Below are 13,606 nucleotides of genomic sequence, written 5' to 3' on the forward strand. Positions count from 1 at the left end.
CTTTTAGCCACAGCTGGAACTGAAGCAGCTGAGATGCAGGGTGCCGTGTTTCAGGGCTGCACAGAGCAGCGAGGCTCTGGGCACAGACAGTGAAACCATTTTTCCCTCCTAGGCCTCTGGGCATGTGATGGGAGGGGCTGCTCTGAAGATCTCTGACATGCCCTGGAGACATTTTCCCCATTGTGTTGGCTATTAACATTCAGCTCCTTGTTACTTATGCAACTTTCTGCAGCAGGCTTGATTTCTTTTCCAGAAAAATAGTTTTTCTTTTCTACCACATAGTCAGGCTACAAATTTTCCTAACTTTTATGCCCTACTTCCCTTTCAAACATACAACCATCTCTTTGTTAATGCATATAACTGAATGCTTTCAAAATAAGTCATGTCACCTCTTGAATGCCTTGCTGCTTGTAATGAGCTGAGATCATGCCACTGAACTCCAACCTGAGCAACAGAGTGAGACTCCATCTCAAAAAAAAAATTACTTAAAAAAAATCTGGATTCATTGATATTTTGAATGAGTTTGTTTGTGTCTTGATATCCTTCAGTGTAGCTCTGATTTTGGTTATTTCTTGTCTCCTGCTAGCTTGGGGGTTAATTTGTTCTTGCTTCTCTAATTCTTTCAGTTGTGAATTTAAGTTTTTAATTTGAGATCTTTCTAACTTTTGATGTGAGCATTTAGTGCTATGAATTTGTCTCTTAAAACTGCCTTGGCCGGGCGCGGTGGCTCAAGCCTGTAATCCCAGCACTTTGGGAGGCCGAGACAGACGGATCACGAGGTCAGGAGATCGAGACCATCCTGGCTAACATGGTGAAACCCCGTCTCTACTAAAAATACAAAAAACTAGCCGGGAGAGGTGGCAGGTGACTGTAGTCCCAGCAACTCGGGAGGCTGAGGCAGGAGAATGGTGTAAACCCAGGAGGCGGAGCTTGCAGTGAGCTGAGATCCGGCCACTGCACTCCAGCCCGGGCGACACAGCAAGACTCCATCTCAAAAAAAAAAAAAAAAAAAAAAAGAACTGCCTTAACTGTGTCCCAGAGATTCTGAAATGTTGTATCTTTGTCTTCATTAATTTCAAATAACTACTTGATTTGGTGTCTTAATTTGGTGTCTTTACCCAAAAATCATTCTGGAGCATGTTGTTTAATTTTCATGTAATTGCATTGTTTTGAGGTATTGTCTTAGTCTTCACTTCTATTTTTATTGCTCAATAGTCCAATACTATGTTTGGTATAATTATGACTGTTTTAAATTTGTTGAGCATTATTATTTATTTAACTTGCCAACATTAACACATTTGTTTATTTATTTATTTATTTATTTATTTATTATTATTTATTATACTTTAAGTTCTAGGGTACATGTGCACAACCTGCAGGTTTGTTACATATGTATAATGTGACATATTGGTGTGCTGTACCCATTAACTCATCATTTACATTAGTTATATCTCCTAATGCTATCCCTCCCCCTTCCCCTAACCCCATGACAGGCCCTGGTGTGTAATGTTCCCCACCCTGTGTCCAAGTGTTCTCATTGTTCAATTCCCACCTATGAGTGAGAACATGTGGTGTTTGGATTTCTGTCCTTGCGATAGTTTGCTGAGAATGATGGTTTCCAGTTGCATCCATGTCTCTACAAAGGACATGAACTCATCCTTTTTTATGGCTGCATAGTATTCCGTGGTGTATATGTGCCATATTTTCTTAATCCAATCTACCATTGATGGACATTTGGGTTGGTTCCAAGTCTTTGCTATTGTGAATAGTGCAGCAATAAACATACATGTGCATGTGTCTTTATAGTAGCATGATTTATAATCCTTCGGGTATATACCCATTAAGGGGATGGCTGGGTCAAATGGTATTTCTGGTTCTAGATCCTTGAGGAATCTCCACACTGTCTTTCACAATGGTTGAACTAGTTTCCAGTCCCACCAACAGTGTAAAAGTGTTCCTATCTCTCCACATCCTCTCCAGCACCTGTTGTTTCCTGACTTTTTAATGATCCCCATTCTAACTGGTGTGAGATGGTATCTCATTGTGGTTTTGATTTGCATTTCTCTGATGGCCAGTGATGGTGAGCATTTTTTCACGTGTCTGTTGGCTGCATAAATGTCTTCTTTTGAGAAGTGTCTGTTCATATCCTTTGCCCACTTTTTGATGGGGTTGTTTGATTTTTTTCTTGTAAATTTGTTTGAGCTCTTTGTAGATTCTGGATATTAGTCCTTTGTCACATGGGTAGATTGTAAAAATTTTCTCCCATTCTGTAAGTTGACTGTTCACTCTGATGGTAGTTTCTTTTGCTGTGCAGAAGCTCTTTAGTTTAATTAGATCCAATTTGTCAATTTTGGCTTTTGTTGCCATCGCTTTTGGTGTTTTAGTCATGAAGTCCTTGCCTATGCCTATGTCCTGAATGGTATTACCTAGGTTTTCTTCCAGGGTTTTTATGGTTTTAGGTCTAATATTTAAGTCTTTAGTCCATCTTGAATTTAATTTTGTATAAGGTGTAAGGAAGGGATCCAGTTTCAACTGTCTACATATGGCTAGCCAGTTTTACCAGCACCATTTATTAAATAGGGAATCCTTTCCCCATTTCTTGTTTTTGTCAGAATTGTCAAAGATCAGATGGTTGTAGATATGTGGTATTACTTCTAAGGGCTCTGTTGTGTTCCATTGGTCTATATCTCTGCTTTGGTACCAGTATCATGCTGTTTTGGTTATTGTAGCCTTGTAGTATAGTTTGAAGTCAGGTAGTATGATGCCTCCAACTTTGTTCTTTTGACTTCGGATTGTCTTGGCAATGAGGGTTCTTTTTTGGTTCCATACGAACTTTAAAGTAGCTTTTTCAAATTCTGTGAAGAAAGTCATTGGTAGCTTGATGGGGATGGCATTGAATCTCTAAATTATCTTGGGCAGTATGGCCATTTTCAAGATATTGATTCTTCCTATCCGTGAGCATGGAATGTTCTTCCATTTGTTTGCGTCCTCTTCTACTTTGTTGAGCAGTGGTTTGTAGTTCTTCTTGAAGAGGTCCTTCACATCCCTTGTAAGTTGGATTCCTAGGTATTTTATTCTCTTTGAAGCCATTGTGAATGGGAGTTCACTCATGATTTGGCTCTCTGTTTGTTTGTTATTGGTGTATAGGAATGCTTGTGATTTTTGCACATTGATTTTGTATCCTGAGACTACTGAAGTTACTTATCAGCTTAAGGAGATTTTGGACTGAGACGATGGGGTTTTCTAAATATACAATCATGGCATCTGCAAACAGGGACAATTCGACTTCCTCTTTTCCTGATTGAATACCCTTTAGTTCTTTCTCTTGCCTGATTGCCCTGGCCAGAATTTTCAAAACTATATTGAATAGGAGTGGTGAGAGAGGGCATCCCTGTCTTGTGCCAGTTATCAAAGGGAATGCTTCCAGTTTTTGCCCATTGAGTATGATATTAGCTGTGTGTTTGTCATAAATAGCTCTTATTATTTTAAGGTATGTCCCATCAAAACCTAGTTTATTGAGAGTTTTTAGCACGAAGCGCTGTTGAATTTTGTCAAAGGTCTTTTGTGCATCTATTGAGATAATCATGCGGTTTTTGTCTTTGGTTCTGTTTATATGATGGATTACATTTATTGATTTGTGTATGTTGAACCAGCCTTGCATCCCAGGGATGAAGCCAACTTGATCGTGGTGGATAAGCTTTTTGATGTGCTGCTGGATTTCGTTTGCCAGTATTTTACTGAGGATTTTTGCATCGATGTCCATCAGGGATATTGGTCTAAAATTCTCTTTTTTTGTTGTGTCTCTGTCAGGCTTTGGTATCAGGATGATGCTGGACTCATAAAATGAGTTAGGGAGGATTCCCTCTTTTTCTGTTGATTGGAATAGCTTCAGAAGGAATGGTACCAGCTCTTCTTTGTACCTCTGGTATAATTCAAATGTGGATATGTCTGGTCCTGGACATTTTTTGGTTGGTAGATTGTTAATTATTGCCTCAATTTCAGAACCTGTTATTGGTCTATTCAGGAATTCAGCTTCTTCCTGGTTTAGTGTTTGGTGGGTGTATGTGTCCAGGAATTTATCCATTTCTTCTAGATTTTCTATTTTATTTGCATAGAGTTGTTTATAGTATTCTCTGATGGTAGTTTGTATTTCTGTGGAATCGGTGGTGATACCCCTTTATCATTTTATATTGTGTCTATTTGATTCTTCTCTCTTTTCTTCTTTATTAATATTCCTAGGGGTCTATCAATTTTGTTGATCTTGTCAAAAAAACCACCTCCTGGATTCATTGATTGTTTGAAGGATTTTCTGTGTCTCTACTTCCTTCAGTTCTGCTCTTGTCTTAGTTATTTCTTGCCTTCTGCTGGATTTTGAATATGTTTGCTCTTGCTTCTCTAGTTCTTTTAATTGTGATGTTAGGGAGTCAATTTTAGATCTTTCCTTCTTTCTCTTGTGGGCATTTGGTGCTATAAATTTCCCTCTACACACTGATTTAAATGTGTACCGGAGATTCTGGTATATTGTGTCTTTGTTCTCATTGGTTTCAAAGAACATCTTTATTTCTGCCTTCATTTTGTTATGTACCCAGTAGTCATTCAGGAGCAGATTGTTCAGTTTCCATGTAGTTGAGTGGTTCTGAGTGAGTTTCTTAATCCTGAATTCTAGTTTGATTGCACTGTGGTCTGAGAGACAGTTTGTTATAATTTCTGTTCTTGTACATTTACTGAGGAGTGCTTTACTTCCAACTATGTGGTCAATTTTGGAATAAGCGCTATATAGTGCTGAGAAAAATGTATATTCTGTTGATTTGGGGTGGAGAGTTCTGTAGATGTCTATTAGGCCTGCTTGGTGCAGAGCTGAGTTCAATTTCTGGACATCCTTGTTCACTTTCTGTCTCATTGATCTGTCTAATGTTGAAAGTAGGGTGTTAAAGTCTCCCATTATTATTGTGTGGGAGTCTAAGTCTCTTTGTAGGTCTCTAAGTACTTGCTTTATGAATCTGGGTGCTCCTGTATTGGGTGCATATATATTTAGGATAGTTAGCTCTTCTTGTTGCATTGATACCTTTACCATTATGTAATGGCCTTCTTTGTCTCTTTTGATCTTTGTTAGTTGAAAGTCTGTTTTATCAGAGATAGAATTGCAACCCCTGCTTTTTTTGTTGTTTTCTATTTGCTTGGTAGATCTTACTCCATCCCTTTATTTTGAGCCTATGTGTGTCTGTGCACATGAGACGGGCCTCCTGAATACAGCACACTGATGGGTCTTGACTCTTTATCAAATTTGTCAGTCTGTGTCTTTTAATTGGAGCACTTAGCCCATTTACATTTAAGGTTAATATTTTTATGTATGAATTTGATCATGTCATTATGTTAACTGATTATTTTGCTTGTTAGTTGATGCAGTTTCTTCCTAGCATTGATGGTCTTTACAGTTTGGTGTGTTTTTGCAGTGGCTGGCACTGGTTGTTACTTTCCATGTTTAGTGCTTCCTTCAGGAGCTCTTGTAAGGCAGGCCTGGTGGTCACAAAATCTCTCAGCATTTCCTTGTCTGTAAAGGATTTTTTTTCTCCTTCACTGATGAAACTTAGTTTGGCCAGATATGAAATTCTAGGTTAAAAATTCTTTTCTTTAAGAATGTTGAATATTGGCCCCAACTCTCTTCTGGCTTGTAGAGTTTCTGCTGAGAGATCCACTATTATTCTGATGGGCTTCCCTCTGTGGGTAACCCGACCTTTCTCTCTTGCTGCCCTTCACATTTTTTTCTCTCATTTCAACCTTGATGAATCTGATAATTATGTGTCTTGAATTGTTCTACTTGAGAGTATCTTTGTGGTGTTCTCTGTATTTCCTGAATTTGAATGTTGGCCTGCCTTGCTAGGTTGGGAAAGTTCTCCTGGATAATATCCTGAAGAATGTTTTCCAGCTTGGTTCCATTCTCCCCATCACTTTTGGGTACACCAATCAGATGTAGATTTTGTCTTTTCACATAGTCCCATATTTCTTGGAGGCTTTGTTTGTTTCTTTTTGGTCTGTTTTCTCTAAACTTCTCTTCTCACTTCATTTCATTCATTTGATCTTCAGTCACTGATACCCTTTCTTCCACTTGATTGAATTGGCTACTGAAGCTTGTGCATACATCACGTAGTTCTTGTGCCATGATTTTCAGCTCCATCAGGTCATTTAAGGTCTTCTCTATGCTGTTTATTCTAGTTGGCCATTCATCTAATCTTTCTTCAAGGTTTTTAGTTTTTGCTATGGGTTCAAACATCCTCCTTCAGCTCGGAGAAGTTTGTTATTACCGACCATCTGAAGACTTCTTCTCTCAACTCGTCAAAGTCATTCTCCATCCAGCTTTGTTCCGTTGCTGGCAAGGAGCTGCATTCCTTTGGAGGAGAAGAGGCCCTCTGATATTTAGAATACAAAATTAACTATTCCTCCACTTGCTCCTTTTTCTCTTGCAACATGTGAATTACTAGACCCTCCATCTGTGTCCTCCAGCCCAATTTTTCCCTTTAAATACTGAAGCCCTCAGGCATCCTTGGATAAAGGCACAGACCACAGACTGTTTCTATAATTCCATGTTTATTTTTTCTGAGTATGTCCTTAACCTTGGCAAAATAAACTTCTAAATTGATTGAGACCCGCCTTGGAAATTTTTTAGTTTATAAGTTTAATTAGCAATAACCTCTTCACAAATTATCATTAATTTTATGATTGGTAAAGTAAAATAAAAATATCATGACTCTGTGTAAATATAAACACTGCATTAACTTTAAATATTTTAAAATAGTGTTAAAATATTAGGATATAACAACATAGTGTTTATGTGAATGGAAATTAGCAACATTGACACCACAGAAGACCTTGGATATTTGTTTTCTTTGGTTTTGCTTTTGTGAGAGGTCTTGCTCTGTTACCCAGGCTGAAGTACAGTGGCATGATCATGGCTTACTGTTGCCTCAGTCTACTGGGCTCAAGTGATCCTTCCACCACAGGCTCCCCAGTAGCTCAACTACAGGCATGCACCACCACACTCAGCTAATGTTTTGTAAATTTATTTTCTGTAGAGATGGGGCCCAGGCTGATATTGAATTCCTGAGATTAAGCAAATCTCCTGCCTTCGTCACCCGAAGTGGTAGGATTACAGTTATGAGCCACCATTCTCAGCAGGATACTTGTTAAAATGGGAATAATATGATTTTACTAATTTGTTATGTAAATTGATATTAGCAAAAGGGTCTTGTTGAAAATACACTATCATGCTCAATTTGGCAGTACATATACTAAAATTGGAATGATACAAAGAAGATTAGCATGGCACTTGTAAAAGGATAACATACAAATTTGTGAAGTGTCCCATATTTTTCATTGAGATTCAGGAGGATGACAAACCCAATCCAAGGAAAATAAGAATCACAATAAAGTAACACAGTAGCTGAAGGATGAATAGCAGTATAAAACAGAACCTAATGGATCAGAGCTAAGTAACACAATGCAAGAATTTCACAATGCAATTAGAAGTTATCAACAGCAGAATAAACCAAGCTGAGGAAAGAATCTCAGGACTTGAAAAGTAGTTCTCTGAAATAAGGCAGTAAGAAAAAAATAAAGAAAAAAGTATGAAAAGGAATAAACAAAACCTCCAAGAAGTATTGGATTATGTAAAAAGACCAAACCTGCAAATCATTGGCATGTTTTAAAGGAAGGGGATGAAAGTGAAAAATGTGGATAACATATTTCAGGCTATTGCTCATGAAAACTTCCCCCATCTTGCTAGAGAGGCCAACAGTAAAATTCAGGAACTACAGAGAACTCCTGCAAGATTCTAAACAAGAAGTTCATCCTCAAGATACATAATCATCAGATTTTCCAAAGTTAAAATAAAAGAAAAAATGTAAAGACATCTAGAGACAAAAGGCAAGTCACCTACAAAGGAAGCCCTATCAGGCTAACAGTGGACCTCTCAGTGGAAACCCTATAAGCCAGAAGAGATTGGGGCCTATATTCAACATTCCTAAAGAAAAAAATTTTCAACCAAGAATTTTATATCTAATCAAACTAAGTTTCCTATGTGAAGAAGAACTAAGATCATTTTCAGATAAGCAATATCTTACACCAGACATACCTTACAAGAGATCTTGAAAGGAGCACTAAATATAGAAAGGAAAGACTGCTATCAGCTAATACAAAAACGCACTTAAACACATGGACCAGTGTCACTGTTAAGCAACCACACAAACAAGCCAACATAAAAACCAGCTAACAACACAATGACAGGAACAGATTCACATCTACCAATACTAAACTTGAATGCATGTGGGCTAAATGCCCCACTTAGAATGTACAGAGTGGAAAGCTGGATACAAAAGAAAGACTCAATGATATACTGTCCTCAAAAGACCCATGTCACACATCATGACATTCATAGGCTCAAATTAAAGAGATGAAAGGAAATATACTAAGCAAATGGAAAACAAAAGAAAGCAGGGGCTAAAGTTCTAATTTCAGACTAAAGAGATTTAAAACCAACAAAGATCAAAAAAGACGGAAAAGACAAAGGCATTACATAATGATAAAGGGTTCAATTCAGCAAGAAGACCTAACTATTCTAAATACATGTGAACTCAACACAGCAACAATCAGATTCACAGAGCAAGTTCTTAAGAGACCTACCAAGAGACAAAGAGACATAGACTCCCACACAATAATAGTGGAATACTTCAACTCTCCACTGACATTATTAGACAGATTATAGAGGCAGAAAATTAACAAAGATATTCAGGACCTGAGCTTAACATTAAACCGAATGGATCTAATTGGCCTTTACAGAACTCTCCATCCCAAATCAACAAAATATACATTCTTTCCATTGCCACGTGGCACATATTCTAATATTGACACATAATTAGACAGAAAACAATCCCCAACAGACATAAAAGAACTAAAATCATGCCAAACATACTATTAACAATAGAAGTCGTGACTATGAAAATTGCTCAAAACTGCAATTACATGGAAATTAAGCAACATACTCCTGAATGATTTTTGGGTAAATAATGAAATTAAGGTAGAAATCAAGAAGTTCTTTTAAAATCATGAAAACAAAGATTCAAAATATCAGAATGTGTGAGACACAGGTAAGGCGTGTTAAGAGGAAAATTTATAGTATTAAATGCCCACATCAAAAGTTAGAAAGATTTCAAATTAACAACCTAACTTCACAACTAAAATAATTAGAGAAGCAGGAATAAATCAACTGCAAAGCTACCAGCAGATAAAAACAAATCAAAATCAGAGCTGAACTGAAGAAAATCAAGACATGAAAAAGAGTTCAAAAGATCAATAAATCCAAGGGTTGGTTTTTTGAAAAATTTAATAAATTAGTCTACTAGCTAGACTAATAAAAAAGAAAAGAGAACCAAATCCAAGATGGCGGCCAGCAGGAGGCTGATGAAGGAGCTTGAAGAAATCCGCAAATGTGGGATGAAAAACTTCCGTAACATCCAGGTTGATGAAGCTGATTTATTGACTTGGCAAGGGCTTATTGTTCCTGACAACCCTCCATATGATAAGGGGGCCTTCAGAATTGAAATCAACTTTCCAGCAGAGTACCCATTCAAACCACCGAAGATCACATTTAAAACAAAGATCTATCACCCGAACATTGACGAAAAGGGGCAGGTCTGTCTGCCAGTAATTAGCGCTGAAAACTGGAAGCCAGCAACCAAAACCGACCAAGTAATCCAGTCCCTCATAGAACTGGTGAATGACACCCAGCCCGAGCACCCGCTTCGGGCTGACCTTGCTGAAGAATACTCTAAGGACCGTAAAAAATTCTGTAAGAATGCTGAAGAGTTTACAAAGAAATATGGGGAAAAGCGACTTGTGGACTAAAATCTGCCACTATTGGTTCCAGCAAGTGTGAGCAGAGGCCCCGTGCAGTGCATTCAGACACCCCGCAAAGCAGGACTCTGTGGAAATTGACACGTGCCACCGCCTGGCGTTCCCTTGTGGCAGTTATTAACTTTCTACAGTTTTCTTAATCAAAAGTGGTCTAGGTAACCTGTAAAGAAAGGATTAAAAATTTAAGATGTTCTAAAAAATAAAAAATAAAAAAATGAAAAAGAAAAGAGAGAAGATTCAAATAAACAGAATTAGAAATGTTTAATAAAAATGATACTACTTATCCCTTCAAAAAGACCAAAAAAAAGACAACCATTATAAACTACTATGAATGCCTCTACTATCACAAACTAGAAAACCCAAATGAGATGAATAAATTCCCAGACGCATACACTGTCCAAGGACTGAGCCAGGTAGAAATAAATTTCCTGAAAAGACCAATAACAAGCTCCAAAATTAAATCAGTAATAAATAGCCTACTAAGAAAAACACTTGGGGCCTGATGGATTCACCACCAGATTCTACCAGGTGTACAAAGAAAAGCTGGTACAATTCATACAGAAACTATTTCAAAACATTAAGAAGGAGTAACTCCTTTTCAACGTGTTCTATGGAGCCAGCATCATCTTGATACCAAAACCTGGCAGAGGCACAACAAAAACAAAAACAAAAACTTCAGGCCAATATATTTGATTAACGTTGATGCCATCTTTTTTTTTTTTTTTTACATTTAAAATGTTTTATTTGGAAAGCAATTTAGGGCATACACACAGACCAAGTTGTCCTCAGTATGTCCCAAAGAGAATGTTGGAAATGTTATTAGAAAAAGACATACTCTTTATTGTTTTGAAAGAAAGTTCGTTCACACTAGAGAAGCTTTTGGGAGATAGCAAGCTTCTTGCTAGCTCTGATTAGTGAGTGATGGTGGTAAGTAAAACCAGTGTTAGGGTCCCAGCAGGTTGTTTCAGAAGCTTCTAGGTAAAAGTGGTCTTGGGGTTACAGCAGGCCATTTCAGCAGCTGGGCTTATAGAAGATTTAATTTTTGGATCAGGTGCTATGAGCTCCCAGGGCTTTTTCCCTGTGGCCCCTTGACTGATTTATTTGGGTATGACAAGAATGACTCAATTTGAATAATTAACTTTCACACCAGCAATCCTAGTGGCTGTGAAATGTTGTCTCCCTATTTGAATTTCAGTAATGGTTACATTATGTTAAGCATTTTTTTTTTCAGGTGATACTGGCTTTATTGTAGCTATTATTAGAAGCACAGAGAGGTTAAGTGACTTGCCAAGAGTCTCTGCTATTTAGTTAACAATTGGGAGGTGTGATGGGGGCCTATAATCCAAGTTGGGAGAACTAACATAGGACATATTCCATTAGGTGACATCACCTCTCTGTAGCTGCTTCACATTTCGTTATTCTCCCCAAAACTCACCCATTGTCTGGAAGTACATTGAAAAATTCAGCGAGCAGTTAGAGCACTCCCAATAGCTAAAATGAAGAATCAATGCTCTGTTAGCGATTTGGCTATGGTAGAACAACTGTCCCATTGATAGAATTGGATGAAAGAACATGAAAGAACTGAGGACTTCTGCTCCCATATGGTCTAGGAAAGTGTCCTTTTAACTCAGAGTAGAGCACTCCACAGAGCATTTGCGGGCTTGGAGTTGATAGGTTTATGTCCAAATTCAGGGTCAGTTATTAGTCAATTTTTGGCAACATGCATAACTTCTTTGAGGCTCCATTTCCACATTTGTGAAATGGATATAAGAATAATAGTAATAGTAGTAATACAGGTCCATCAGCCGGGCACAGTGGCTCACACCTGTAATCCCTGCACTTTGGGAAGCCGAGGTGGGTGAATCATGAGGTCAGCAGTTCAAGACCAGCCTGGCCAACATAGTGAAACCCCGTCTCTACTAAGAAATACAAAAATTAGCTGGGTGTGTGGTGGTGTGCGCCTGTAATCTCAGTTACTGGAGAGGCTGAGGCCGGAGAATCGCTTGAGCCCAGGAGGTGGAGGTTGCAGTGAACTGAGATCGTGCCACTGCACTCCAGTCTGAGAGACAGAGCAAGACTCTGTCAAAAAAACCAAAAAAAAAAAAAAAACAAAAACAAAAACAAAACAAAACAAAAAAACAAGCCAATCCTGTATTCTTTTTTTTTTTTTAAATTATACGTTAAGTTCTAGGGTACATGTGCATAATATGCAGGTTTGTTATATAGGTATACATGTACTATGTTAGTTTGCTGTACCCATTAACTCGTCATTTACATTAAGTATTTCTCCTAATGCTATCCCTTCCCCAGACCCCCACTCATGACAGGCCCCAGTGTGAGATGTTCCCTGTCCTGTGTCTAGGTGTTCTCATTGTTTAATTCCCACCTATGAGTGAGAACATGCGGTGTTTGGTTTTCTGTTCTTGTGATAGTTTGCTCAGAATGATGGTTTCCAGCTTCATCCATGTCCCCACAAAGGACATTAATTCATCCTTTTTTATGGCTACATAGTATTCCATGGTGTATATGTGCCACATTTTCTTAATCCAGTCTATCATTGATGGATATTTGGCTTGGTTCCAAGCCTTTGCTGTTGTGAATAATGTCACTATAAACATATGTGTGCATGTGTCTTTATAGTAGCATGATTCATAATCCTTTGGGCATATACCCAGTAATGGGATGGCTGGGTCAAATGGTATTTCTAGTTCTAGATCCTTGAGGAACCGTCACACTGTCTTTCACAATGGTTGAACTAGTTTACACTCCCACCAAGAGTGTAAAAGTGTTCCTATTTATCCACATCCTCTCCAGCATCTGTTGTTTCCTAACTTTTTAATGATTGCCATTCTTTTTTTCTTTTTATTATACTTTAAGTTTTAAATGATTGCCATTCTCACTGGTGTGAGATGGTATCTCATTGTGGTTTTGATTTGCATTTCTCTGATGACCAGTGATGATGAGCATTTTTCATGTGTCTGTTTATTGCATAAATGTCTTCTTTTGAGAAGTGTCTGTTCATATCCTTTTGATGTAAACATTCTCAACAAAATACTTGCAAACGACATCCAGAAGCACATCAAAAAGCTAAAGCACCATGATAAAGCAGGCCTCATCCCTGGGATAGAATGTTGGTTCGACATCTGCAAATCAATAAATAAGATTCATCACATAAACAGAACTAAAGACAAAAATCACATGATTATCTCAATAGGCACAGAAAAGGCTTTTGGTAAAATTCAGGACCACTTCATGTTAAAAACTCTCAATAAACTGGGTATTCAAGAAACTTACCTCAAAATAATAGGAGCCGTCTATGACAAACCCACGGTCAACATCATACTGAATGGGCAAAAACTGGAAGCATTCCTCTTGAATACCGGCACAAGACAAGAATGCCCTCTCTCACCACTCCTGTTCAACATAGTATTGAAAAGCTTAGCCAGAGCAATCAGACAAGAGTAAGAAATAAAGGGCATCCAAATAGGAAGACAAGAAGTCAAATTATTTCTCTTCATAGATGACATGATTCTATATCTAGAAAACCCTAGAGTTTTGGCCCAAAGCTCCTCCAGCTGATAAACAACTTTATCAAATTTGCACGATACAAAAATCTATGTACAAAAATCACTAGCATTCCTGTAGACCAACAACAGCCAAACTAAGAGCCACATAGGAAAGCAATTCCATTCACAATTGC

The 13,606-nt window shown here is 37.9% G+C and overlaps 1 non-coding gene and 1 pseudogene across 2 annotated transcripts; both read left to right on the forward strand.

The window, feature by feature from the left end:
• Positions 1-7,262: 7,262 nt before the first annotated feature.
• On the forward strand, positions 7,263-7,369 carry LOC114675166 (U6 spliceosomal RNA). Its single transcript, XR_003726262.1, has one exon. It is a non-coding gene; the product is annotated as a U6 spliceosomal RNA (small nuclear RNA).
• Positions 7,370-9,420: 2,051 nt separating this feature from the next.
• On the forward strand, positions 9,421-10,130 carry LOC709150 (ubiquitin-conjugating enzyme E2 L3 pseudogene; annotated as a pseudogene). The gene has a single exon (XR_001442034.3). The product of XR_001442034.3 is annotated as a ubiquitin-conjugating enzyme E2 L3 pseudogene (transcript).
• Positions 10,131-13,606: the final 3,476 nt, after the last annotated feature.

This window comes from Macaca mulatta, chromosome X (assembly GCF_049350105.2).
Source record: "Macaca mulatta isolate MMU2019108-1 chromosome X, T2T-MMU8v2.0, whole genome shotgun sequence".
In the NCBI taxonomy this organism is placed as follows: Eukaryota; Metazoa; Chordata; class Mammalia; order Primates; family Cercopithecidae; genus Macaca; species Macaca mulatta.